Below are 27620 nucleotides of genomic sequence, written 5' to 3' on the forward strand. Positions count from 1 at the left end.
ATACATTGAAATTTAGCCTGGAAGGGCGAGAAATCATCAGAAAATGACACTTACGAGTTTTGTAATTTCCCCAACAATGAATTACCCCATTAGGATGTTAGTATTGTAATATCGTGGATGAGGGGCCTAGGGTTAGGCCAATTATAAACAAGCGGTTGTGGAATATGTGCGTGGTGGGACTAAGACAAAAAATAAGGGGTTGCTAAGGAAGAAAAACGAATTAACGGTCATTGTGAGTTGAGAAGTCAGAGAGTGCAAATTGCGTTGCCGAGATAGTGTTGCTAGTGTCACGTCGGAGACTCAAGAAATCACGAAACCGATAGATCGCCGGTGATCTCCTCGCGTCGCAGTTCGAACGTTTCACGAATAAGGTGAGGAAATTGAATTTTGCATATGATAATAGAATTTATTATGCAAATCCAATAGAGTGCCGGTTCAAAGTGTTACAACAGATTAATTCAAAGTGTTACAAGAGACTGATTCAAAATGTTTTAACAAACTGGGGCGAGCGTTTATTTTGGAGGGTTTTTATACTGTGGTTTTAATCCCTCTGGAGGAGTTGTCGTCTATTACTATTTCTGAGCGGATGGTCTTCTTGAGCGTGTGCCACTAGCGTTGTCGAGAGAGTGTCGTCCGCGTGAGAGAGAGCGTTGCATCCGTGGTGACGAGATTTGCAAATTAACTATCTAGTTGCCTTAATTATAATATATTATTGTGATTAATTCATGTTAAATAACCATCATTTCCTGTTTAACCAACATCTGTTTAATCCATTTATTGTAAATAAACTAATTGTAGTAAAGATCTTGTAGCGGCACATGAGCTAGAGGACAATTCGAATCATGTTGTTGTTTTGCCTCGGAGTATCAACATCGTTAGGACATACATAATGTGATAATAAATAAACTCCGGGCAAAACAATGACGCCGCTATGTGCAACCGTCAAACAACGTGGAATTTAAATTTTCCGGCACTTCCCCGACTAATATAAATAAACGAACGCGACCGTAAGGTGACCAGCTTTTCAGTCTCAGTCTCGAGCGATTTTATTAGCGATCAATATACAGTCTTTAGCGAATCAGTTAGTACTAAGCGTCTTAGCGAACATTCTCTGTATTTATTCATTATTTTAAAATATATTTGACGGTTTCAACATCGAGTTATCTCGTCATTTAAACAGCACGACCAACCATCCTCTACAATCCTACAGTATTGATGTTAATGTTTGATCGATGAGGATTAATATATTTATAACTTAAAGCAATACTTGCTATAAAATCGCAGAAAATCCTGTAAAATATAGCGTCTGTGAAAAATTAGAAATTATCCGCTTTAACTTTAATAGCAATGAAAGTACCTAGAAACGAGTTATTCTCCTCGTTTCGCAATTAATCAGCGGACCAATTAAACAGCGTCCTCGATGTGCAATTACCTGGCCGCGGAAATTCTTGTTTACCTATTTTCCCTTATTACGTTCACCTCGCAAGTTATATCCGCGTAGCTGTTACTCGTTGTTCATATATATATACTATATATGTATATATACATATACATATATACATATATATGCATAAACATATACGTACACAGTAATATACATACGCAAAGAGGAAGCCACGGCGGGGATGAGGATTAAGGGCGCGTTTAAGGGCTGTTTACGGTTTTGCGGACGGCCGGCTATAAGCCTGCGTACGCTCGGCGTTCGTGGTGCGTCGGAATTTCGCCGCTGGTTTATGGATAGCAAGGGAAATCGGGACGGGACGAAGGGAACTGGATAAACGTTCGGCCGTTTGTTCGTGCCGCTTGTGGATTGCGTAAGAGAGGAGAGAGGCAGGCGATCCGAGGAGAGGGCCTTCGTTTAGTCAGGCGGTAATTCACGGTTAAGTCATTGTAATAAGCTTTGTCTACACGCTGCTCGGATCAGAGATTCGACGCGTAATAGGATTTCGTTGCGTGTTAATTCGGCTCGATTGAAGCCGCTTCCTCTCCAAGGATTAATTTAATTATTCAATCTACGCGTATCACTTGCATCGAGATAATTTCCAATGTCCATTGATATTGTCATCCGGTTCGCGTTTCTTATATAGTTCACGAGTATGTTTCAAGGAAACGTTCGTGCACTTTTAACGCGTTATGCGTGTTATGCGATACGCTGAAATCTGACTATTATGAAACTTGACTACCGTGGTTATGTAAAGTTTGAAACAAATTTGAATAACATTACGACGAGATATTTGATGAATTTATGGGAGGATTATAATATTGCATTATTATTGTATGTGGTAAAATAATCGTTTTGAATTGGTTGCAGATGAAAACGAAGCATCTTACCGCAACGTAACGTAAATTTTTCTTGGAAATGGAGGTGGTCCACAGGTTTCAACGATGGTACGTATAATTTATACTTTAAAAATTGTTTATTCCACGAATCCGCAAATCGAAAAGCGGTAAAGGTGTTGGCGTTACAAACACTATGTTTTTAATTCATCTTAGAATTTGCTATTATTTACGTTACCTCTCACAAATGAACTCAAGAAGCTAAGTAACTCGTTGCTCGAGAATCGAACGTTAATCGCGTACTTACGTAACAAAATTGTGAAATTGGAAGAGACTTAGTTTTGTATAAAATGTATTGTTTTCTCGAGAGCAGACACGAACAAGATTAGTCTGCAAGTAATAGACAGTTGTAAGTCCTGTAAGTAATTCAAGACGATCTCTCAAATGCGGTAAATCCAGGTGAATTTGCCAGGTATTATTCGCGCTCCGTTCGATCCCGTACACCATGTTCAAACTTTGACAGACTCTTCGACTCGACGATGTCCTCTCGACAAATTCCCTCGTCGTGTTCGGCATCGTTAATTCGCGGCTGTTTTGAAAGTACACGGCCGCGTGGATCCTTAGTGGTTCGTTAAGCGCGAAAACTTCTAATTTCCACGTGTCTAACGCGAGCCAGCTGCGCACACAACTCCTACAGTGAAGCATCGTTGTTTGCCACTGTTTGACAACTGTATAGTAATGAGCTCTATGCCAGGTGTTTGCTGAGAAAGCAAAGAAAACGTTTGTTATCGCGTCTTGAGACAACGTTACGAAATTCCAGGATGAACTCATCGCCTTTCAGCTAAAACCTATCCTTTCGGTCGCCAAGTTTACAGGGTGTTCCAACTTTTTCCACTCAAACTGTATTTTTCAATCTTGCACGCATACTGTTCTTCTTCTTATTATTATTATCGTAGTATTATGTATTATACAAATAAGAAAATATAAATGGTTCGAAGCTTCGTCGAAAAGTTTGAAGAAAAATACGAAAAGAAGGGAACGATAACGTATTAGAGATTCCGATACAAGACGAGAATAAAACGTCGATCGATATAATTAATGCTATATAATTAATACTTCAAAATATCTATCATTCTTGTCGGTAAATACAAGATCGACAGTGGTGAAAAATTGAATTTCGTCTCAATGAATCACCAATTCTTCGTACTAATCCGCCACGTAAATTAATTCTTCTTTAATATCGTCTTTCTTCTTCCAGGTTTCTAATACACAATGGCATAAAATCGAGCCTGTGTCACAGCATCGTTCCTTTCATATTTTGTATTTAATAAATCTCCAAACGACTTATATACTTTTCCATCTAGAAAATCGTTGCCTCGTTATATCGAGAAACTTGAACTTTCCCGAACTATTGGGTTGATTGCGGATTTTGTCATTAGGTGGTATTGATACGATACAGAACAGGTTAAAAAATTATAGTCTGAGGATATTGGAGCACCCGGTGTACATGGTCACTGGTAACAAGATATTACAGACTGAAATGTCTATTAACGTCGGGATCTTCGTTTTTCTCGTTTCCTTTTTCGAGCCTTCTAGCTGTCGCCGCGTCAACTTCGCACGAGCTTTCCAGACGGTCGGTCGATGGGAATTACAAAAAGGACAGGACGGAATACGTCGCCGTAGTTAAGCACTGTCACCGTTGTCCGCGGTAATTGCTTTTTATCGGATTGCCAGCGTTTTCGATTCGCTTGCTTCGGGGAAAAAGGGTCAACGCACTTTTGCGATATACGCCACGCGTAATCCGAAGTTTTCCAGCGCTAACGAAGGAGTTTGCGATCGCGTGCATGGAACGCACGAATCAGATTTCCCCTTGGTCCAGAACCGTAGATTGGACCTATAACGAGCACATCGTACAGCGCCGAGTATTAAGCTCGTCCACGGTGAAATCCCTTAAGCCAATTTACCTAGCTAACCCGACTTGCCACCTTAGCCCGCTGTCAGTGTCGATAGATAACGACGAAAGAACACGAAGAACCCTGAAAGCTTTTAAGACTTCCGCTGTATCGTTTATCTTCCGTTTTTCTATTTTTTCTTCTTGCAATGCAGCGTACTTGGTTATGGAGAAAAGGATATGGAGAAAAAAAGTAAAGGAATTTTGGGATTTTACGTTGGGAATATGTTTTTACTGTTGTCAGAAGAATATCGAACACGCGAAATTAGAATATCGATAGCTGGTTCTTGCGTCGATTATCAATTACATTTAGCTTTTGTTTTGTCCTATACACGTGACGAAAAATCCAAATTATCTCGTATATGATATTTTTAAATTACTGATGAAGCTTGGATCTGGCGTTTTGATAGATCGCGAAGTCATCGTAGGTGGAGATATTAATCGAACAATTATGTGATTTTGAAATGCATAAGTTTGTCCAAGATACGTAGCTATTTGAAATCGAATATGGATAATCATATGCAAATAAATATTAGTCTTAAATATTGTGTATAAAACTAAATATTTGTTATTTTAATTATGCGAAAATTCTTTTATCCAATGAATTTTATCTCGCTGCTATGTACATTTAAGCGCTTGATGTTTGCTCGAGGAATATCAGTAACCGAAATGTCGTATGGATTCTTGTTAGGAAAATGTGGCTGGATAAACGATAAAGTATTGTTACGGTTTTTATAGCACATCTAATATGGTAATGCCTCTTTTGTTGCATAAAAATACATCATATAAAACGTTATGGGTCATTTCGTTAGAACGTCGTAGCAACAGCGATGAAATTCACCCCGCTTCCCGAGGAACGTCGTAACGTAAATGTCTTAAACAAACCATTCCTTCGAGACATAGCATAAAATCCCTCTCTTAAACTTTGCTTAAATTAGTCAAATTACTTAATGCCTCGTTCATACTAGCTAACTTACTGAAATTCAAGTCGCTTGAATTTGAATAACCTGACTTATTATTACCACGTTTGATGACTCGATTTAGGAAATCGATATCAGTGAAAATGAAACTAGGTATAGTATCACGTTGTGTAATAATTTTCGTTGCTTTGAAGTCATGCAGTCGTTGGGAGAACTGCAGCTTCGTTTGAAAGGATACTGCAACTGAAATAACAAGTTTCCATTAACAAAGTATTTCGAATTTGAATTCAAAGAGAAGTCAAAGTGAACTCGATTGTTCGATAAAACTGACGCTAGAAACTTGTAAATACATTTGAAGCAGGCAAAAACAAGTGCACGTTGCTAGAGCATACGTTTGAATCCAGGTTACTCGAATGTAGAAATTTATCGAACCGAATCGACACGAGGTTCGACAACAGAATAACAGAGCTTGTGTATAATTAGTACAATTAACTGATATAACTACGAATAATATATTCGTAAATCTAATTGTACAATATGCAAACTAAACGACCGTGAATTATAAGGTTAGACGAAGAGAAACTGAATAGTCTTCATGCAACGCGAAGTCACCAGGGTGAGAGAATAGCAATCAAGTGTCAGTTATCTGTTGAAGTGGCTTCTCAGAAGGGATCGTAATTACTCAGAGCTTAGTCGTAATTCACGAGGCAAGTGGTAATGTGTTCGTTGCGGTGCATTACTTAATTTTGCTCAGTGGCAAGAAGAGGACAGACGGTGAAATTCCGGTCGATCCCGCGAGACGAAATTCAAGGCGGAACGCGAGAGTTTTAATTTAACGTTCGTTTAACGGGTACGCGAGGAAAAACACGCGGAATGCTCGTTGGCCGGAAACGGACGCGAAACAGAACGTTAATTGTGCCGTGATTTTCCGGCGTCGTCACGAGCGAATTATACGACGAGAAACGGCGAACGAAACGAGAGAAAGAGGGGCCAGAAGTCGTTGCGACGCGGTTTTAAACGCTGATGCCGAGTCGGGGGACGAGCGTGGCGGCGCATAAATCAGACATAAATCGACGGTGAGACGCTCAAAAAGTCCAGTTCGCAACGGCGAATACAAACGAGACGGCGGCCTTGCAAAACCGATAGGAACAAACGCGACCGGAAGCAGACTATGGACCAGAATGGCCGAGCCATCGTTGACCGAGGGAAAACGCGCAGCTGCGTCCACGGTGAATACATAATTTGTTTACGCAGCCGGGGATCGTTTCCGGCACGTCGGTCATCGAATGGCTTCGTCGTCCCGTACTTTCTGACCCAGAAGGCGACCACGATCAATTATCTTTTCCCCTTCGTTGCGTCTTATCGTTCTCAATTTATCGTTCATCGACTTTGCGCGAGAAATTTCTCATATTTCCTTGTAAAGCGTCTGACACTACGATTTTCGACACGGTTTCGCGAGAATGTTTTTATTATCGTACAGGAATATTAAAAATTTGCATTATTTTCATATTCAAAGTAGTTCGTTCGAGGAGACGAGTGTCGCAGGGAACGTCGTTCATGACATATAAAATCGCGTAGGAAATTTCAAGCGAAACTGCTTTCGAAATCGTACGATCTGTGGTTCTAAGATGACAACCTCTGAGATGGGTTTTGACCTTTGAACGTAAAAGGCAGTCGTGTAAATTCGGATCCAGGGCAACAGACTGTGCAACTTAACTCAAAGCTTACACTTACGTATACGATCAAAAATTAGAAGTCTATCTATTTGTCCCCACAGAATCCAACAATTTATAGGAAACAAGGATCCTCCTACGCTGGGAATATCCTTGGGCACAGATATTCGTAATTCTATTAATTTAATTAATAAGAAAATCCGCTTAATGGAAGACCGAATAATGGTACAATAGAGAAAATCATTGCAAATATTCCACTAGTAATATACACAAGTCCGATATCGATACGTAGAAGCTACAGTTCGAGTAATTAACCAACATCGAAGGAGAAGCTCATCGTGTCACTGATGAGCTATTAAACGCGATAAAGCTTGTAGTAGTGCGTCGTGCTGTTTGTTATTAATTATTATTGTTGTCAGGGCTTGAGGTAGAAGAAATTTTCTCGCAGATGTAGAACGAGATTTTGTTTCTAATTAAGGAGATGAATACAAGGTGAGTCACAAGAACCAAGAAAGAAGAAGCATCGTCGTAGTGCATCTCGTGAAATCGTGCGTCGTCCTTCAGATTGAAGTAGCCCCGTTGCATCGGAAGATTTATCTACAAAGCTTGTCCAGCGCACGAAGCACCAGCAAAAGCATTTTCGTGGAGAGAAGCGCGAGATATCGGCGCGGTACCTTCCAATGCGATTTCGTTGAAGCTTCTTTTGTGTACCCCGGTGTTTCTTGCCAGCTGACGGGATCAGATGATAGAATCGCTATAGAACGCGATAGCAGAGCGAGCTAGGACAGCTACTAGGGGCGGAAGATAAAGAGAGACAAGGAGCGGTGAGCAGAGGCGGAGATTAATCCTAAAGGACCTAAGTAAACCGCTTCTAATGGACCCTGTCACTGGGCTCCAGGACGCCTATCTCCTGTGTACTTCACTTTGCCGGACCACGGAGTGACGATAATAATGGAGAATCGAGTGCGAGAAGGGAAGAAAATGAGGGAAACGGAGGGAGCCAGGGTAGCAGCCTGAGCATTCTGTCTGGAAACCGTGAAGGCGGTGCTGGAAATTAATAGGCTCGTTCGAAAGTCTCCGACCGTCTGTGACAATGGCCAGTTTGGTCAATTGGATCGACGTCGTTTGGGACGTTAGAAGGCGAAGTAGGTGTTCGCCGTTCATCTTCCTGACACGATTTTTATTGAAACTCCAAGCCGGCTGAAACGAGCTTGGCCTAACTTAATGGTTAGAGAATTTGTTAGCAGATAGGAGGGATTAGATAGGTGTTCGAATACACTCGTTTCGATGTTACGAACACTGTTCGTAATTTCCAAGTCTACTTGTGTCTATTGTGACGTCTATATCATCGATTTAATAACGCAAGAAACGACGGTTTTAGAAATTTCAATGGATAAGATCCATCCAAAGCTTGGTGTTCTTTGCTTGACTTTTACAGATGTTGAGGTTGGGCTGATAGAAGAACGAGTGGATGAATTTGTAATAGAAAAATATATTGAAATAAACAAAGATATAAGTATAAGTATAATGTATAAGTTTATACTGATTCAGATTATCATTCTCATAATGTTACAATACAATAGAATCGATAGGGAGCACGTTCATATATTTGTAGCAAAGGACATTACCAAAACAATTAAGCTTGTAGCTCTAGCTAAAGGCTACAAGAAACATAAATGAAAATCTATTTATTAGCTCCGTTGTGTCTAGACCCAAACATAATTTATATTCAAGGGAACAATATAATATGGACCCCTCCTGATTTAGAATACTTTTGGTTTCACTAAATTCTATTTTCGGCGTAACAGCGGTCTCCAGATCACGGATATACAAAAATAAAGATGTAGAGTTTTTCTTGAAGTAATTACTTCAACAGATTTTCCTTGCCCGTGGATAGACGACCGAGCTTAATTTTAAAGCGTGGCCGATAATAGTAGCAACGAAGAGACACAGGGCAAAACGATTGAAACAGGTAGTAGAAGAGATACAAATTGTGAGAATTATCTTGGACGAAAGTTGCTTCAGCTACAATTAGTAGGAGGTTAGGCACTTGTTAGTCTACACATTATTCCTGTCGTATTTTATTTTCTTCTGTGCAAGTTAACGAGCGAGTGTAACATGTTTGTTTATTAAATATTATCTACGTTTCTGCAGTCGTATCTCGTGCGAATCGACCGAGTCGTCAGACGGCGCTGTATAAATGTGGCCATTAGAATGCGGAACGTAATTTAAGTATAATGGGCCGTATTTGTAACATATTCAAAGTTTACCTAACAACCACAGTGAATCGCGTCGCTGCCGTGCCAAAACACGGGGATATGCATGCAAATGCGGCGAATAGACAAACGGGGCTGCGGCTGTCCGTGTCAGAAGTTCGTTCGAGGATTTCCTTGCGAACAGACGAATTTACCACGGAACGCCGCGAATGCGAGTAGACGCGAGCGAACGAACGCTTGTACGGGCCGCATACGGCAATCAGAGTTTGCCTGAAGTTTCGGTTTGAACGTGGGGAACGTAGTTTTGCCGCGACGAGCTGCCGAAGCATCGTTCCATTCCCCGTGTTACCGCATTCCGTTAAAATATGAGGGAGGCCGTAACTCCCGTTACAAGAAGATCGAACCTCATCTTTGATGCTTCAGAGTATTTCTTATCATTTCTGTGACTGGAAGTTTCTATTTTCGGCTTTTTCGCTGGGTTTTCACACCGATTATTTATTAATTATAAAACGTATTCTCAAGAAGTTTGAATGATAACGGAAGAGACGGATGTTTTATTTATAATTTTTACTTGTAACAATCCTCGAAATTGCCTTATTTTTTGTTTGAATTAATTATATGGAATTAATTATTTGTTTAATTGATAAAATCTTAATATTATTATATTAGCGTTAATATTATCCTGATGAAAAGTTTAAATCGTTTGATGTTCGCCAAACAGACATTTGCTAGTTTTTAAAAATATTTTTCGCTCACATAGACATTTTTCATTCCCGACATTTACGCAACTCTTAACTTTACAACTACGTAAAACATCAAATACACATTATTTTACAAATATAGATATTACGGTACATCATGCAGAAGCACGCAAAACCATCTTTGCTCTATAGCTAAAATATTCAACATTCTCGGAGGACACGTTTCACATATTCCACGATATATGCAGTTTGCATTCTGCATTGTTATAACACTAAACGCAGCGAAAATTCAACGAACGTTCGTTCAATTCAATCGCCTAATTTCACCAGCGTCGTGCGATGTATCTTCGTACGCCGATCGTCGCGTTCGCAATTTCTAAAAATTTTTCGAAAGGGTAGCCAATCAGCCTGTCACCGGTGAACGATGGCTGGCAACTCGCTGGCTCGAATGTATAGAGACGAATCAAGCGACAAATTAAGCGACGAGCAGAGAAATTGTATCGAACAGCCGAAATTGTCCAATCAGCGGCACATTCGAAATCCGCGACGGTCGGAGGCAGATCCAGGTTATCTTGCACCCTTCGCCACACGGCTGAGATCCGCTTCCACGAAGACGTTGTCGGCGGTCTCGAGACTCTGCAGCTTGTAGTCGGAATCCTCATCAGCAAACTTCCCCGTCGACAAATTACCGTCGATCCTAATAAGGCCTCGTCTCCATTGACACGAGGCAGGCAAAGGTTTCCGGGGCGTGGCTGAAGGAACACTGCCTCGAGGTGGTTGCTTCGACAAAGGCTGCGGCGTCGCGCCTCTTCCACGATTTATCCTCCCATCGCGACCCTTTGTGAAGCGAGCGTTATTGACGCCCTCCACGTCGGCCACTCCGTCTCTCTCTCTCTCTCTCTTCCACTTTCTCTTCTTCCTCTTCCTTCTTTTCCTTCTTCTTTTTCCTCCGTGTCTTCCACTTTCCGGTATATAGGTACATTTGGTCTCTCTCTTTCTCCAGTTCGATTCCAGGCTGCATGAAAAGAAGACGCTGTCTTCTTGGGTGCGACTCGTAATTGGAAGGTTCTCATGCGTGGATATCTTTGATCTGTACAGTTACGGATTCCATATCCTACGTGCTTCTCCGTATTTTCCACCGCAACTTTCTCCTATCCCATTTTTATGCGAGGACACAGAGGTACGTGGTAACTTCACGCGAATCGGTCCACATCGGTTCGAGACAAACGTCGATCGAACGGAAAGTCTAAGGTCTGGTTATCCTGCTGGAGCGATTCTAATAGAACGGATAGCAACGGATGGGCGCTATCTTAAATTAAGATCAAAGTAACGAACGTTTGACAGCGCAACGCGAATACACGGAACAGAGTAGAACGCGTAGAGTATAGAAAGCGCGTAGTAGGCAACGACCATAGATACCCGGTGCAGCCGTAACAATTCATCCTATAGCTCCGCTATATATTTCTCCTTCGATGTATCGCAAAATTATGGTGGATACTGAGCAACTAAATTTTCCCGTCGATGTATGCCCTAACTACAGATGGACCCCTAATGGGTTCGCGGTGGTTGATCGCAAGGGGCAACGATTTCATTGGGACGGTGTACTACGGGGGTTGGGGATTCGAGGATCGCGTCGAGGTAACACAGAGTAGGGTAGCACAGAGGGCAGAGGGGTAGCAAGTATAGAGGGCTAACATAGAGACAAGGGGGGTACAAGAGAGACTGGGATATACTGGAGGGCCTCCGATCGAGCTATCAAATTGTCGCAGTGCGGTAGTGATGTAGGCAGAGGTTTAGGCAGGCTGGCTGGCCGGCGCGCTTCGCTCGGCCGGCTACTGTCAGCAATGTCCAAAGAGTGACAGAGAGAAAGATCGGAAGCGGATACGAAGAGCAGAGACGAAAGCGGGACGACACGAGTGGCTACCGGGACCGGGGAATCGTCGCTTAGGATCGCAGCTTGTTCCTGGCCTGTCCTCGTTCCTCTAATAGAATTCCGTAGTCCTCTGCAGCTGTTTCACTCGGCACAGTCATCTAGCCAAGCGCGTTCTCTTTGCCCCCGCACCGCCGTCTGCTTTCTCTTCTTGTTCTCCACTGTCGTCCGATCCTCTGTATCTTTCTCTCTCCATCTTTGTCACAGACAGGTACGATCTTCGCAGAGGCATCCCATTGCTCCCTTACTCTTGTATTTCTGTCGCTGTCTCGCGATTCTCCAAGCCTCCACTCTATTCCTCTTCGCTGGAGTCTCCACTCGACTCCCAAATACTACAATTTCAGCCTTGTCGCCACTACGGCACTTTAGCTACGAAATGATAAATTCCTGGCCCGTCTGGCCTTCTCTGCTTCCTCTACTCTGCTGCTCGTCGTCGACTTCCTTCTTCCGTTCCCCATGCTCCTTCAACCACTGACGCACACACCCAAAGTCGTTTCATTCGGTAACCACTTTGTGTTTCTAGCGTGGTTAAGCCGACTCGCTCGATTGCTTCGTCGATAGCTGCGTTCCTTCTGTTCTGTCGCCTCGATTAGCCGCGCGCATCGTCGCGCCGGCTGGAAAAATTTCAAGCATCCGGCGTGTCCATCGATCCATTGCCTGCTCTGTCTCTCTCTCTGCTCTGTTTTCGCTCACTTTCTTTATCTCGAATCTTATTATTACGGGAAACCGGTTCATTCAATCGAATTAACTTTCATTCACCGATCGCTGTTTACATATCGCGTTACGTAGCTACTCTCGTACAATTTGTTAACATTATTTTTTTTACACCAACCGACTCTCCACGCAAGATACTTTCCGCACTATGCATAAAAGAGCATTTTCTGGAAAAATAGTAGAGTAACATGTTTCTTTATGGCGCAAATTTGAAGCCGATTTTCTCAAGTTTTCCATCCCGCTCGCGCATCTTCTTTGTCTGTTTACTCGACGAATTTAATTGACGAGGATGGTAGCTCGATAGACGAATCGAGGTTAAACGAAGCCCCTCGTCCCAGCCGGAACTTCCGGACAAACAGAGCTTGTGCAGATCCAGCCTCGCAGAATTCACAGTCGAACTCGGATACAGGATAAAGTGGATAAAAACGTCCCAAAATAGGATAGGATCGTGGTCAAGGCAGATTTCAGAGTGATATATGGACTCACGAAAATATTCCAACACTCGTTGTGTGTGTGTATGTTCATACGAAACATTTTGAAATTTTCATAATACCATTACGAGACTCGACTGTAGCTATTCTCGTGTTAATTAGATTTGAAACAAACCTGGAAACTTATATAGAAATTGCAAGATGCTCAATACAAGCGTACATTTCCTACAGACGACGAAAGTGTCCGAGCAATCGATCGTATTAATTAACAATTCTCGATATTCAATGGGATCATATTTAACAGATCCATCGCTCCAGATTGGCTGTTTATGCTGTGTGCTAATTTTTTGCTAAATATATATTTATCATAAATATCCTCTGACTTCTACAAACATTTCCATGTTAATTTCCAAGCTGAAATGTAATAATAAAAAGGTGACAATGTATAAAAGTAAAAACTTTTCGTGGGAAGTGTTAAGGTATTTTATTGAGCCAGTGCAGAGCTTGATATAGTCAGAAGTGTGAACAGCACCGTTGTTCCATCATCGTTTCCAGGAAAGCTCATTAGCCCATTTGCCTTCCGGTTGCTCGAGGGTGGTTTATGTCATCGATACGCACCTGTTCGCCAGCTCCACCGATTAGCTTATCGATACTCCGCGTCGCACTTGGAGAATTAAATTCCCTTTCATTCGAGGGAAGACACTACTCCGATCTAATTAAACGTTCTCGTCGAGGGTACCTTTATATCTCGTGTAACCCCGAATGACGAGCGTTATTCCTGTAGGACGACGAGAAACACGAGCAAGAGCAGATCAGAGTGTCTTTTCAACGGAATATCGAAGGAGGTATTACGTTAACAAAAGTATTACGTAGGTTTCTGTTTCGACCTGGACAGTCTCGTTTCCTTTGTACAACCGTATATCTGCTTTCCCTTCCGTCTTCCGTTGATCCTTCGGTAATGGAGGAGTTAGGAATATCGAATTTTAATTGAAAATTTGCATAATGGTATAATATAGCTATGGTAATGTACGGTTGATCAAAATTCTTATTTCGCATGGCGTTTTCAAGGAAACTTTATTAGCCCTTTAATGGCACGGTAATGTGCAAGTGTAACACTTTTTAATTCCGTGATGGGGGGATTCCAAGCAGATTATAATAAAAATACTTAGATCCGAATTTCTATGTTGTAATTTCAAGGTTTAACCTTATCGAGAGTTATGCTGACACTTACGTTTTGAGCCGTGTGTTACTTCCAGCGATTCAATTTTTTTCATGTTTACGACGTACGGGGTTGTGTAAAATCCTATACTTAACACTCTACCGACCGATAGCCGATTAATCGGTTTTTTGTCGCCGACGCTTACCGATCAATAGCCTACTAGTCGGCTTTTTATCGCCGACGATCTTTCTTATTATTTGAGCAGTAATTTGTTATTTAGTACTAAGATACCTTGCTCAGTTGCGTCAGTTGCGTTGCTTTGTAAGCTCCCACAGTTTTATATCAATTTGAAAAATTTACCGTTTGCGATGAACGAAAAGAATGGTATTGAAGAGTTTAAACCGAAACAGAGCCGGCGGGAGGGAGAATCTGCGCTTGAGATGCCGGTCGGACGTGCGTATGCTGTTGAATCGCTAACGATCAGTAAAGTGTTAACACTTTGACTGCCACGTCGAAATCACATGTTTCGCTCAGGACGCAACGGCAGTATTTTTATTATTCAAAGCATATAATGCCAAAATAATAATAAATTGATAATGTAAGACAACATTCTTTCCCAATGGACCGTTTATATTATTGGTGGTCACCGGTAACCACCGTTGCGCCTTGATAACAGTTGATAGCGACATATTATAACAAGGCTTCGTTTATTTCAACAAACCATTCGCATTCGTTGTTTTGTCACAAGCAAAACGTGCAGAACATATTGTTGAAACGTGTAGAAGATATTAGTAAACAGTATTTGCTCATTCTATATATAATAGTAAGGTATGTGCACACTTCTAACTTCAATTATATGATTATAAAACAGCATTTACGATTATTTTCTAAGTTGTGTTTATAATAATATTCCTAGATTACCCCTCAAAGATGTGGATGCAGACACAGTGCACCGTTAAATGCAAGATTTATTCTCTTTTTTTTTTATTGATGTTCTAATAAAAATGTTTAATTATTCAATGGGGCACTTTTTATTTCAAAGTATCTTCTATTTATCGGTTATATTCAAAATGCCCTAACTGTCAATTTTCATACAATTTTTACAATTGTAAGAAGCGCTCCGGTCATCAATGACCACTGTGGCGTCACAGGAGAAACCGTGGCGGGTCATATATGGCCAACGTGGCAATCAATGTGTTAAGGGTTAAAAGTAGCTAACAGTTGAGAAAGTTACAAGGAGGAGATTTATAGGTACATTTATAATTTTCTATTTTTTTTTTTTTTTTTAATATCGCTACTGCGAACCATAATTTGCAACTTACGTATACGTCACTCGTCTTATTATTTTCCTACGATATTTTTATTGTTTCATTATAACCGATACAGGCACTTTGAATCGACTGATACGAAATCAGCATACGGTTGACCGGAAATTTTTCACACACGAAATTTGCCTACGTGTAGCTGGACCAGGTGATCCAAAGTTGTAATATATTGCAGCTATATTTTTCTTCCACGTTTGGCTTAAAAGAATCGCACGTAAGAGATGGGGAGAAAAATTTAGTAAGCCCCGCGTGACGACGAATCTACTTTCCACGAGTTGTCACGAAAGGTTGGCGAAAGTATTGCCGCTTTCGAGACGATTCGCTCGGAATCCCAGCTACGTTCGCGTCATAAATACGCGCGGCGAACTCGCGGAAATCTTCGTATATTTATAGAAACGAGCTAGTCGCGAATGCTATCGCATATAAATACGTTCATTGGCGTATAGATGAGACTGTTGAAAGTATTTGAATGTCCGCTATACCAAATTTTTATGAATATATTACACGTGTTATACGAAACATTCTGAAATTTCATTAATACACTGTAACGATTACATCGAAAAAGCTTGAAACAAAACCGAAATTGTAAACGGATGTTACGATATATTTATTCTAATCTTTCCATCATAAATAACGCCAATGCGCTGTTAAAATAATTATTCTTATTTTTATTTTTATTGATGTTTTAATAAAAATGTTGAATTGTTCAATGGGGCACTTTTTATTTCAAAGTATTTTTTGTTTATCGGTTATATTCAAAAAGCCTTGTCAATTTTCATTCAATTTCTACAATTGTAAAAAGTTCAAGCGCTCCAATCACCAATGACCATCGTGTCGTCACAGGAGAAACCGTGGCAGTCAAAGTTTAATCGTTCCGAGTCTGAATTTTCTTACCACTGCGAGAAAAATACTTCCTATCAATTATCGATAGCGGGAACATATTTTCCTGATTTTTGTCGTTAAAGACAAGCGCATTTATCGTTTAATAATTTGTTTACGTGCAGTATCGAATATGTTAATAAGCTTGGATATATTTAACAAGAATCTATCTAGATTATTTTCGATTTCAATTTATGTATTTATTTATTTAGGTCATTCGTGTTACCGGAAAATATTTTTGTACCATTTATGAAATGTATATTAACGTTAAATATCTTTTATCTCGGATTTGTTTTGTAATTTTGTAATTATGCTGGCCGTGTATCGTTACAGTGTTAGCGAAATTTCAGAAGGTTTCGTGCAACATACGTAATATATTCGTAAAAGTTTCCTACGATAAGTGACGGAATACTTTGGCGAGTTACTTTACGCCGAACGAGCAACGTTATTTCGCGATGGTTCCATGGAAACGGAATACATATCATCCCAGGAGGGAACATTGTACCAAACGGTTGGGGCGATGCGCGAACTTGATCAAACAAATTATAAATTTTTCTGACGGTGCTGGACGCCCACGCAACGCTTTCATAAATTCAATTTTTTATAAAGTCGTCAAGCGCGCGGCCGAAAAAAAGCGCACCACAGAAACCTGGCATGTTTGCTAAAAGTCCAACCGTCGACGCTATCGCTCTCTTCTCGTTTCTCTTTTTCGACGTTCCCGTGCATGCGAAATTGCGAAACTCGAAACGCATCGTAGTCGAGTGTTCGAGTAACTCGATTCGAGGCACGTGCAACGTGCCAACCATTGATAGTCTTCGTCACTGTTATGTATAAAGTAAATTATAGCCGAATGGATTTACTTTCTAAAGATCCGACTAAAAATACACATTCTCTTGCAGAACTCTAAAAATCCTCGCGATTCTTACAATACTTAGTGTTCAAATATTCTTCACGTTCGTTGGCGATTGCTGTTTCATTTGTCTCAATGTATTGGATTGGCAACTAAGTGATTGCGGATTTTGTTCACACCACCTAATGACAAAATCCGCAATCACTTAGTTGCCAACCCAATATTTTGGTGCTATGAAACTATAAAAATTCTATCAGTTTGAAATCTACGTCACAGAGGAAACTAATCTCTGAATTTCTGAAAAATCACACGTTTAGCCAGAACGTGCTCTGCCATCAGAATTAAGAAGAAATGTTAAGAAACTGTAATTGACCAATTGCTTGTACATCCTTAGGATTCAAGTTCACCAACTTCCTGCTGCATCCCTCAAAAACTGTTTCTCTAACTGTTCCTTTCTGAATACCTCTGCATGAAAGAAGAAAAATAAGGAAAACAGCAGAAGCTTGCTTCCTACCACCGTTTCCTTTTTTTTCTCGATGCTAGGTGGTCGCGTGATAAACATCGACATGACTTATAACCATTTACGAGACGCGGGAAGGTGTGGCGTACACAGGGTCGAGACAGGAAGGCTGATCTTTTTTATGCAGTTCACTTGGAACGATACTTAGAGAGGGATATGGTGGTACTTAGAGGCGCGGAGAAAGGGAGGCAGGCGAAGGAAGAAGAATCCTGTCAGGATGGCTCCATCAATCTTCGGCAAAGGGATGACGCTAATACCCACGAGGAAACGTTTTCGCGGTTCCTTTATCCGAAGAGAACGCTCTATACCGTGCATTAGGACGGTCTACCTGGATGAAATACGGCCGATATCCGGTGGGTACGCGATCGTCGCGAATTTATTTCGCGAAACACCACGTCTCCTCGCGATGTTCCTCTTGCGCGCGAACCACGATGCATCCTCGTTGGCCGAACGTGGATCGTGAACGGTAATTACGATGCGATCGAGTAGCTGGAGATTCTACATGAAAAAGTAAATCGGAAATATAAAATAACATTCCTTTGACTCGGAACTTCGTTTTGGAGAAAATCGAATTTGAAAATTTGTTTGATACGAACTTGACTAATTACGAGTACTGGCTACGAGTAAACCATCGACAGGAGATGGTTCTCCGTTTCTATATGGGAAAACGAACGAAAATGTATATTACGATCTTTCCGTTTATGGCTTCGTTTTCAGGAAAACATGTGAAGTTTGAACGTATTTTAGATTTTAAGGTTTCATACGGTCGTCGATCGATGTCACGCTTTTCGTTGTTCAGGATCAATTGTGTTATGCGTTGCATGTTTGCGTGTTCTTTTTCTTTTCTTTTTGCGTTTCGTGAAAGTTGTCGCTTCCTCGAGGGTCGACTTATCTTCAGCCAGGTTCAAGTATGCTCGACACGTTGACAAATTCCACTTTTACGTTAACGAAACATAGTATGAGAGGAGTTTATTCGAAATATATCTTCGACTTGTTTCTCGTATTGTTGTAACGCAGCGTTATGCTGTTGCTGATTGTCCTACGATCGCTGGGATAGCCTGTATGGCGCGTTAATGCCGGGACAAACGCGAATAAATGTTTAATACAGCGGTGGACGCCGGAGGCGGCTGTGATCGTGGTGGTTGGTGGCACGACGCCGCCTCTTTCATTCCTGGCATTTACATTTTATACCACGCTGCTGCGTTATACCGTGGCAAGAAACTCCGAATACGAGATTGTTGCCGAGGATTTGTACGTTGGAATTTACGAACATCGTGGCGGCCTTGTGTTATCGTCCCCTGGGAACTGGAGGGTGGCATGGCGACCGCCACGGAAACGATACTCCGGCAAGATTGGATGGCAGGGATCGCGATAACGACGATAATGATATCGGCTTTAATGCGAGTTACGAGATGCACCGACGGGCAAACCGTACAGGTATAGCTTGGTTTCGTGTCTGCAGTTCCGACGTAATTTCTTAGAAAATTTCGTCTTGAAGATTGCGTTTGATCTCCTTGGTACGCGGTTATGTGAGAGAAGAATTTTTAGAGAAATTGTTCACAACTAGATAAGCAATACCAGTCTGTATCATTTTTAGTATATAAACGTAGATACGATCGTAAAATATTGGTTTAATTACATAATGCTAGGTTATAAGTTTAGATAAACGTACGAAATTAAGTTTATACATATATATATATATATATATATATATGTAATAACGCAAATCCTTGGGGTAAATAAGACGATTGATTCTGGAAATCGAGTTTACTTTGCAAATAATTTAAATTATAAACAAGCGGTTGCGAGACATGTGCGTGGTGGGGCTAAGACAAAAGACATGAGGCTAAGACAAAAGACAAGGGGTTGCTAAGGGAGATAAACGAATTAACATTCATTGTGAGTTGAGAAGTCAGAGAGTGCGAATTGCGTTGTAGAGAGAGTGTTGCTAGCGTTGTTGAGAGAGCGTTGCCAGCGTTGTCGAGAGAGCGTTGGATCCGTGGTGAAGAGAGTTGCAAATTAACTATCTAGTTGTCTTAATTATGATACGTTATTGTGATTAGTTCACGTTAAACAAACATCGTTTGCTGTTTAATCATCTGTTTTATCCAGTTATTGTAAATAAACTAATTGTACTAAAGATACTACATTATATACAATAACAATTAATAATAAATCTACTACAAATTTTATTTGGAAAATCGATAACCGATTTTCTATGTCCTGAATTACCGTTCTTCTCTCGTAATCTAATCTATTCGATAAAATTGTTACCGGTAAACCAAAGCAAAATTAAATATGTCGGTTGGCGGGTAGTTTGAATTCCATAGAATTTACTTATTTTTATAGAATTTTATACAAATTGCTGATAGATTAAAGGCCATGCGAAATATTCGATCGTGGTTCATAGATATCTGATCATTCGGTTACATTGTTCAGCTTTGTTGAACGAGTTAAGTAAGCGGTTCATATTATTATGCACACGTGCCATTTTGTTTTCTTATTTTTTATTAGATAAAAACATACTAAAACGTAAATACATTTGGATTATAAACGCGCGTGGAAGTTGAACTTTTCACTTTCCGACGACTTGTTTGCGTGAAATGGATTATGGACATGCGTGGCGTAAAGTTTCCACCGCGTTCAAGTGGCTGGGTCTTTTTCGCCTCTACATCGTGTTGCACCGCTTGTGGTCTGATCACCGTCATGAATCTGGCTTCTTTATGAACTGCGATATTACAAGCGCAGAAAGTATCGAATAAATTCCATCTTGCACGACCGTTTTTAATCGAAACAAAGAAGCACTTCGTGATGGGAACCATATTAAAATTTTGCGAATCGCGATGAAGTTAACGAAGCTCTCGTTACCTACATTTTTTATAAATACGTTTTTAAATTATGTATTTTTAACGTACACTTAGACATTTCTTATGCTAAAAAATTGCTAAAAAGAATTATTGGAACTAGGTTGGGATGTGTCGTCACATCCACCATATAGTCCTGACCTTGCGCCTTCAGATTACCATTTATTTCCTTCCATGCAGAACTCTTTAAATGGTAAAATTTTTAATGATAAAATTATGTATATATATTAGTTATATATATATTAATTATATACATATATATTAATTATATATATATATTAATTATATATATATATATTAATTATATATATATATATATATATTAATTATATATATATTATTATTATACATATATTAGGTTGTCCGGAAAGTGTTTCATGTTTGCATAAAGTGTTTCTGTCGAACGTTGTGATCTTTATTTTGATAGAACAAAATGGATCACACGTAATTCGATAAAATAATATAAAACGGAAAATGTGCATTCATTATTTCCTTATAAAACGAAAGAAACTTTTCGGACGACCTAATATATTTCCGTGTAATCTTCAATCGTCTTCAGAAAGCGTATTTCGTATTAAGAAGCCGCGTCTGAGAAATACATCGTCTCTTGGTAGAATCCTAAAGAATTTACCAAGTATGATACTTGAAGAATCACGAACGGTTAAGTCGATAGGAAGAGCAAGACGCATCGACGTGCAAAAAATATTCCTTCCGCTTGGCCAAGGTAGAGGATCAAGTTGCTCTCGACGTGTAAAGTTTGCTGGCAGAATCGTTTCTATCTAAGCCCCTGTACAGGCCAGCAAGTATGCGTAAAGAAAGCGAGCAGCGGCGAAACGCTAAAAGAGAGACAGGAAGGGGCAGCAGGCCGGGATAGGATTTTGCGGCGAGGCATTAAAAGTTGCCAAGTGCAAAGTTTCTTGCGGGATGATCCCGCAACGGGTGTACAGTAGCACTCTTAATCCCGTTACCTGCAGCCAATTTTTCTTCGCGTACTCTTTTTTTCTCTCGTTCCACGATCCTCTCCAGCCTACCCAATCCCATCCCCTCGAGCGCCATAACAGCTGCTGCTCTGCCTTTAATCTTTCCATACTTAGCACCCCATTCGCCACAAAGAATACCGACGACACTTTTCACACAGGTGTCCACGTTCCTTTGCTTGGCAAAAGTAAAACAATGTATGTGTGTGTTTAAGCGACTTTGAATATATTTGTATGTTTATTAAAACGCGTAAATCATAAGCAAGTCCAATACGTTTTCAAAGCTCGAAGTTGACGAGTTGTTGAGAGTCGGTTGACAAGTCGAATTAGGTAAAGTAGGCAAAGCTATAAAATTCAATCTTTTTCGGAGTTTCAGCGATCTAGCGATTTTTGTTTATGTCTCTTACGTTCTGGATGTCAACTAGATTTTTGAGTTTTAATTGTAGCTCGGTTTCTCGCGTAATATTTGTCAATTTTTACGTGACTCTAATCAATTTCCTTGAATTTTGAGTAGCTGTGTATTCTTCGAGGCTCGACCGATATCATCCAACGCTGCCACGATATTTGAGACTGCAATAAAATTCTTTGAATATTCAGGCAACGTCTAATAATTTTGTCGAATGTGATTCGCCCTTGCAATCGCTTGAAAGAGAACTGCGCAGAACATATCCGATCACGTTCAGTCGAAACGTAGTAGGTTACTCCGATAGCCATATGTGGATTTAAAGACTATAATCCCACTTCTTGCTCGCAGGCCTATCGTTCGGATCTCGATCAACTGCTTAAAAAATTCATGTCAAATCTCTGATTCTGTACACAGGTTCCTCTCGCTTCGATCGATCTCGCCTATTGCTATACGTAAATATTCAATTTCTACAGTTGTGACAATTTTTATGCCGTTCTATTAGGTTGTCCGAAAAGTTTCTTTCGTTTTATAAGGAAATAATAGACGCACAATGTTTTTTCTTTTATATTAGTTTATCAAATTATGCACGAACGTAATAATAGAAATATAACGAAATGAATCATACCTAATTCAATAAAATAATATAAAAAAACAGAAATTGTTGTTCACCTATTATCACCTTATGAAGCAAAAGAAACTTTTCGGACAACCTAATGTATCTATGAAAATGAAACAGAGCAAGTCAATTTCTCTCGAAATTGAAAATTGCATTGTATCACGTTGTCAGCGACGAAGCTGATGCGATTAAAATTATTAAAGCGCGATCGATATATCACGTCGTGGCATATTTCGAGCGAACAGAAGAGAAGCGCTGGAACGCTGTTGATTAACAAAAGCATCGGTTAATTAGATTGAAAGAAGGATTTCTTTGATATTCCCTTGGGGAACCTTATTCGTTGCACGGTCGCAGCACGAAACAATTTGCCGGCTGATGGTTGTTGAATTTTTGCTCAGAAGAGATTTTAATCGAACTCGGGTCGTCCCGATTCCATCGAACCGTCCCCGATTCTCGTCGAGCTTCTTCCATTCGTTTCCGCGAAGTTTGATAAAGATCCCGGCCAGTTTCCTCTTCGGAATTAATTACTTACACCGTGTTATCTAATTGACTCGGACTTTCCATTGGTTCCACGCGAACGACTTCCATAGTTTGTCGCCGAGAATTATCGTTATTTCTTTTTAAATGGAGATTTACATCGTCCCTTCTTTCAATTAGCGCTTTGCTCGTAAATTATTCGAGTTACGTTTCTTCAGCTTCGTTTTTAGAAAACAATATCGAGTAGAATCTTAGATCGAAATGGAACGATGGAACGATGGAAATCGCGTGGCTAAATGTTTATTTCAATATCAGTTGCTATAATCCATTGTATTTGTCCTGGCCAGTACGCTTGTATATTCGCCGATGCGGAACGTGACCAGTCGTTGGTTTCCAGGATCACCGAAACCGCCAGCCTCGATTATGCTTTACCGAATTCGCCGGAAGTCCTGCAATTTGCTAGTGAAATCTTTGAAATCCACGACTATGTCGATCATGCCTAAACGCGATCATCTTTCGTTGATATAGGATATCCAGGCTTTGTCTAACTCTTCGTATTATAGTTCACGCGTTTTATGGGTATCTGACAGTTCGATTTATCGAACGGTACAGTTTGCCGAAAGTTGAATCAACATTGAATCAATGGTTCGACGATCTACAATCTCTGGCGATCTTTGTAATAGACACAAGTTGTAGATATTTCGTCAGAAGGCGAAAAGTTAAACGTAAGAAGGATAGGCGTTTGAAACTTACCAAACAGTGTAGCTTAAAAACTGCATTTTTCTTTTTAAAGTGTATGAACGAGTATGGAGTCGTAACCAAAGTTAGAAAATCGTTTCTTACTTGCTTTTTCTAGGAAAAAATTTTCTGAAAATATAACAGGAAAAATTCACGACGAGATAAAATAGAGCGAATTTAAATTCAATTGCGAATAGCGTTTGGAATAGAAATTTCAAAAGCGAATCGACATCGATGTATCGTGGCTCTTGTACGTTTTCTGCTTGATTCTGCGTTCAGCATTCTACGTCTACGACGATATAATTCTTCCAATATAACTCTTGCTCTGGTTCGATTACGTTCAAGCTCATAGTCTCTGATATGCCAAAAATGGAAACACGCTTTTACATCGACTCCACCGAAGATGCACGTGTGTTACGTAGAAGTACGTAGCAATGCACTTTGTCGGATACTCGAACGAAACTTTGCGACGACGGGCACGACGAGAGTAGAGGGAAACGTCTTTCATCGGCGTAGAAAAATCAGGCTTCTGGACGAGCTTGCGATCTATAACGTGTGAAGAGAAACGAACGATGCAATTGTGACAACAACCACATCTTAATCTACACCAGAGATAAGACATCGACCCCCAGCTTCGGACTCTTTTGCACATCATAACCTACACCGAGCCCCTCAACATTCCCAAACAAAAACGCATATAAGTTGAGACTTCAACCGGCTCGAGCAGTTCTTGTTCAGTTCTTGTTCTTTCTCTGATTCAGTATCATTCTACCTCTGTAAAATCATTATAATCATAGTATTTATAATAAAGTTCGATAAAAGAAAGTTAATAGTTGGGTTACGGCTCAACTTTCTTTTCTTTTATAATCGAAGTCTCAAGTTTACGTGACACAATCGTCGCGTTTCGATATCGAAAAGTACTGAGACTCGCGAAAGTAGGAACTTGCGGATGGTGTAGCTGAGTTTCGCGTTGTCGTGTTATTTTACATCGATGTATCTGACAATTATTTCGATATAATTCTTTCTACTTTTATTTCCATTCGAAACTTTCTCACAATCTCGTCTGTCTATAATGGCGAAGATAGCCGACCAATAAAACTTGTACGTATATTTTTATCCGTTTTTTACGCGAACGTTGTAGTTCAATCCCCAAATTAATCCGGTCTATCAAGTAATGGTGATAAAGGGACAGAAGGCTATGAAGAACGCAGGGATATAACTTTAACCCAGCCCTAAAGACACCATTACCAGTGTGCTACTAAATGGTGTAATAAAACGAAATATAAGAATTCCGGAATTCGTTAAATTTTCTCAAACCATTTCGTTTTACGATCCCGTATAAATACGAAGGGAAGAAACTGGTCCGCAGCGAGATGTACCAAGCACAGGTGTACGGAACGAGTTCGAAATGATTGTCTCCAAACCGAACTCAACCCTCGTAAAGGGTTCGCTCCAGATTTCCTACATTTATCGCGCTTTTTTCACAACATTCTCTTACTTTTCACCCCATCGTTCATCGGAACGTTTGAACTTCTCCAACTTTTAAACATCATCGAAAAGGGGAAACACAAGCTTACTTGCTACGTGATTATTAGACCGCTGATTTTTAAGTATTTATGAGAAATTCAAACGTACACAATATTTATTTTGTTATCTTCCACTGTGTTCTTAAATTGTTCCCATGCACTGTTTAAATTGCTTGAAATTGTTGAGAATTGTACATCTTAACACTTTACCGACCGCTAGCGACTCAACAGTATACGCACGCCCGACCGGCATCTCAGGCGCAGATTTTCTTTGGCGCCGGCTCTGTTTCGGTTTAGACTCTTCAATACCATTCTTTTCGTTCATCGCGAACGGTACGTTTTTCAAATTGGTATAGAACTGTGGGAACTTACAAAGCAACGTAACTGACGTAACTGAGCAAGGAACCTTAGTACTAAATAACAAATTACTGCTCAAATAATGGGAAAAATTGTCGGCAACAAGAAGCCGATAAATAGGCTATCGGTCGGTAAAGAGTTCATCGCCGAAAGAAATGTATAGGGACACGTAGATTACACTTAGAATTTACATGAAAATAGCTTCAGATTTATTTAATATGTGATTTACGAGATATTTGTCGATGCATATTTGCACGCGGCTCACCACTCCCTTTGTCTTCACCATCTTCTTTACCAGACTCGCAACGAACAGTTGCATTCTTCTGTTTTACGAGACCCTGTGTACTCACATATTGCAACACACTCATACTCATATATATGTATCACCACTACGCGGCTAATCTAGCGTAGCACACAAAATTACACATATCTCAATAGAAATCAATCAAACGTTCGTGTTTTGTATTATGAACGGTTCTATCTCTCTGCAGAACACAACGAGGACGAAGAGATACTAAAGTCCTGATATTCCCGTTCCTTCACGTTTCCACAGATACTGTAACTTCGTCACGAGTCAGCAGTAATTGGCCTCGTTCCCCACTGTGCACACGAGATATAGAAAATTTAATCATCGAATCCGAACGTCTCAGAGACCAAATCGTGACAAGTAAACGTACTGGAATGGCAACTAAGTGATTGCGGATTTTGTCAATACCACCTAATGACAAAATCCGCAATCAGTTAGTTGCCAACCCAACATAATGTGCATGTTTAACCATACTCTTGCTCGATGCTAAATCTGCTTCGTGTCGCCACCTTATCGCACTTCCAGAAAAGGATAAGATACAAGAGGACGAAAAATGCTGTATAACGAAACTTCCTGTAAAAATAACTCCACATTTATCGTCTTATCGATTTTTAAACTAACCGCCATCATGTACGCGAGGTCAGGAATATAAACTCTGACAACGGTTTGGAAATCGTAGAGAATTTGAGAAATGGAATTTTCAAGAAACGTTCGCCGCAAAGTATATGCTCGCTCGAAGCTGCGGCAAGAAGCGTCTCGACGTGATGTTATGCGAACCCAGACACGGAAAAGGAGTGCTTTAAATCGAACAAAGGCTTTCAGGGTAAATGGTGGCGCGTATATACTCGACGAGGAAGCGCTTTCGCCAACCATCGTCTCGAGCACAAGCCGTTCGGAAACTTCTTTACGACGGATCCCTCGAACGATGATGCGGAGAACTCGCGGCGAAACGACGCCATCCGCTCGCGAAATGACCGACCCGCAGCGTACTCGCGCGAAATCCCACAAACGTTTCGTCGAGAGCTCGGCCGTGGATTTTATTGTCCACGTTGAAGCGTTCTACGTGTCAGCAACGAGTCGTTTTTCGGCAACTTTTACGTTCGTCCCGACGCCCTATCGCGACGTTGTCATCGGGCGATCAAGGAACGCGCGAAATCGCTTCAACAATGTCGTCGCTGTATCAGTTTGCTGTCTTTCTTTCTTAAAGGAACCTTCGACGACCTGTGTGACGATCTTCGACGGTCGTTTAGCAAACTGATAGCGATCGCCGTGTAAGCCAAGATTTTGAGAATTGAAATCTAATTTCGACTGTTAAAACTATCGTCCACGCCTTTAACTTCGTAAATGATGACCTGAAAAATGTAGCGAGTTTCTCGACAAAAATAGACGCAGGACACTACACGAAGTAAGTTTAGACTACTAGCAGAGACTTTTATGCAAAGTGGTTGTAATAGTAGACTGACTTGCGTCGCTATAATTCCTAGCAGAGTGAAAGTAAGCGATAGTATTGGAGGAACAGTCGATACAGAAGAAAGGCAAGACCGATGTATCTTTGTAATTCAAGAAACGTTCGCTTGCTGGCACGCTATTCCACGACGTTTATTTAACTCGGCGCACATATATACGCGTCGCCAAGGTGTCGAAACGAAAGAAACAAATCGGATTAAGCGACTGTGTACTGTGCAGGCAGGGCTTGCTTATCGCTCGATGCGCAATAAGTATCGCGACGACGAACAGATTGGCCGGCCGAGAAGCCGAGGAAGCTGTCCTGGCGAGGGGTAGCCAGACGGGGAAGATAGATTGGGG

At 40.6% G+C, this 27620-nt stretch overlaps 1 long non-coding RNA gene across 2 annotated transcripts in view; it reads left to right on the top strand.

The window, feature by feature from the left end:
* Positions 1-27620, top strand: part of LOC138179048 (uncharacterized) — a 227298-nt gene that overhangs the window by 87040 nt on the left and 112638 nt on the right. The window contains exon 4 of one of the 2 annotated variants that reach the window (XR_011172914.1): positions 2312-2388. The exons of the other annotated variant lie outside the window; for it this stretch is intronic. This is a non-coding gene — a long non-coding RNA (uncharacterized LOC138179048). The remainder of the gene's footprint in view (positions 1-2311; positions 2389-27620) is intronic. 2 annotated transcript variants of the gene reach the window in all.

Source organism: Bombus flavifrons, chromosome 1, assembly GCF_040668555.2.
Source record: "Bombus flavifrons isolate JBK064 chromosome 1, iyBomFlav1_principal, whole genome shotgun sequence".
NCBI lineage: Eukaryota > Metazoa > Arthropoda > Insecta > Hymenoptera > Apidae > Bombus > Bombus flavifrons.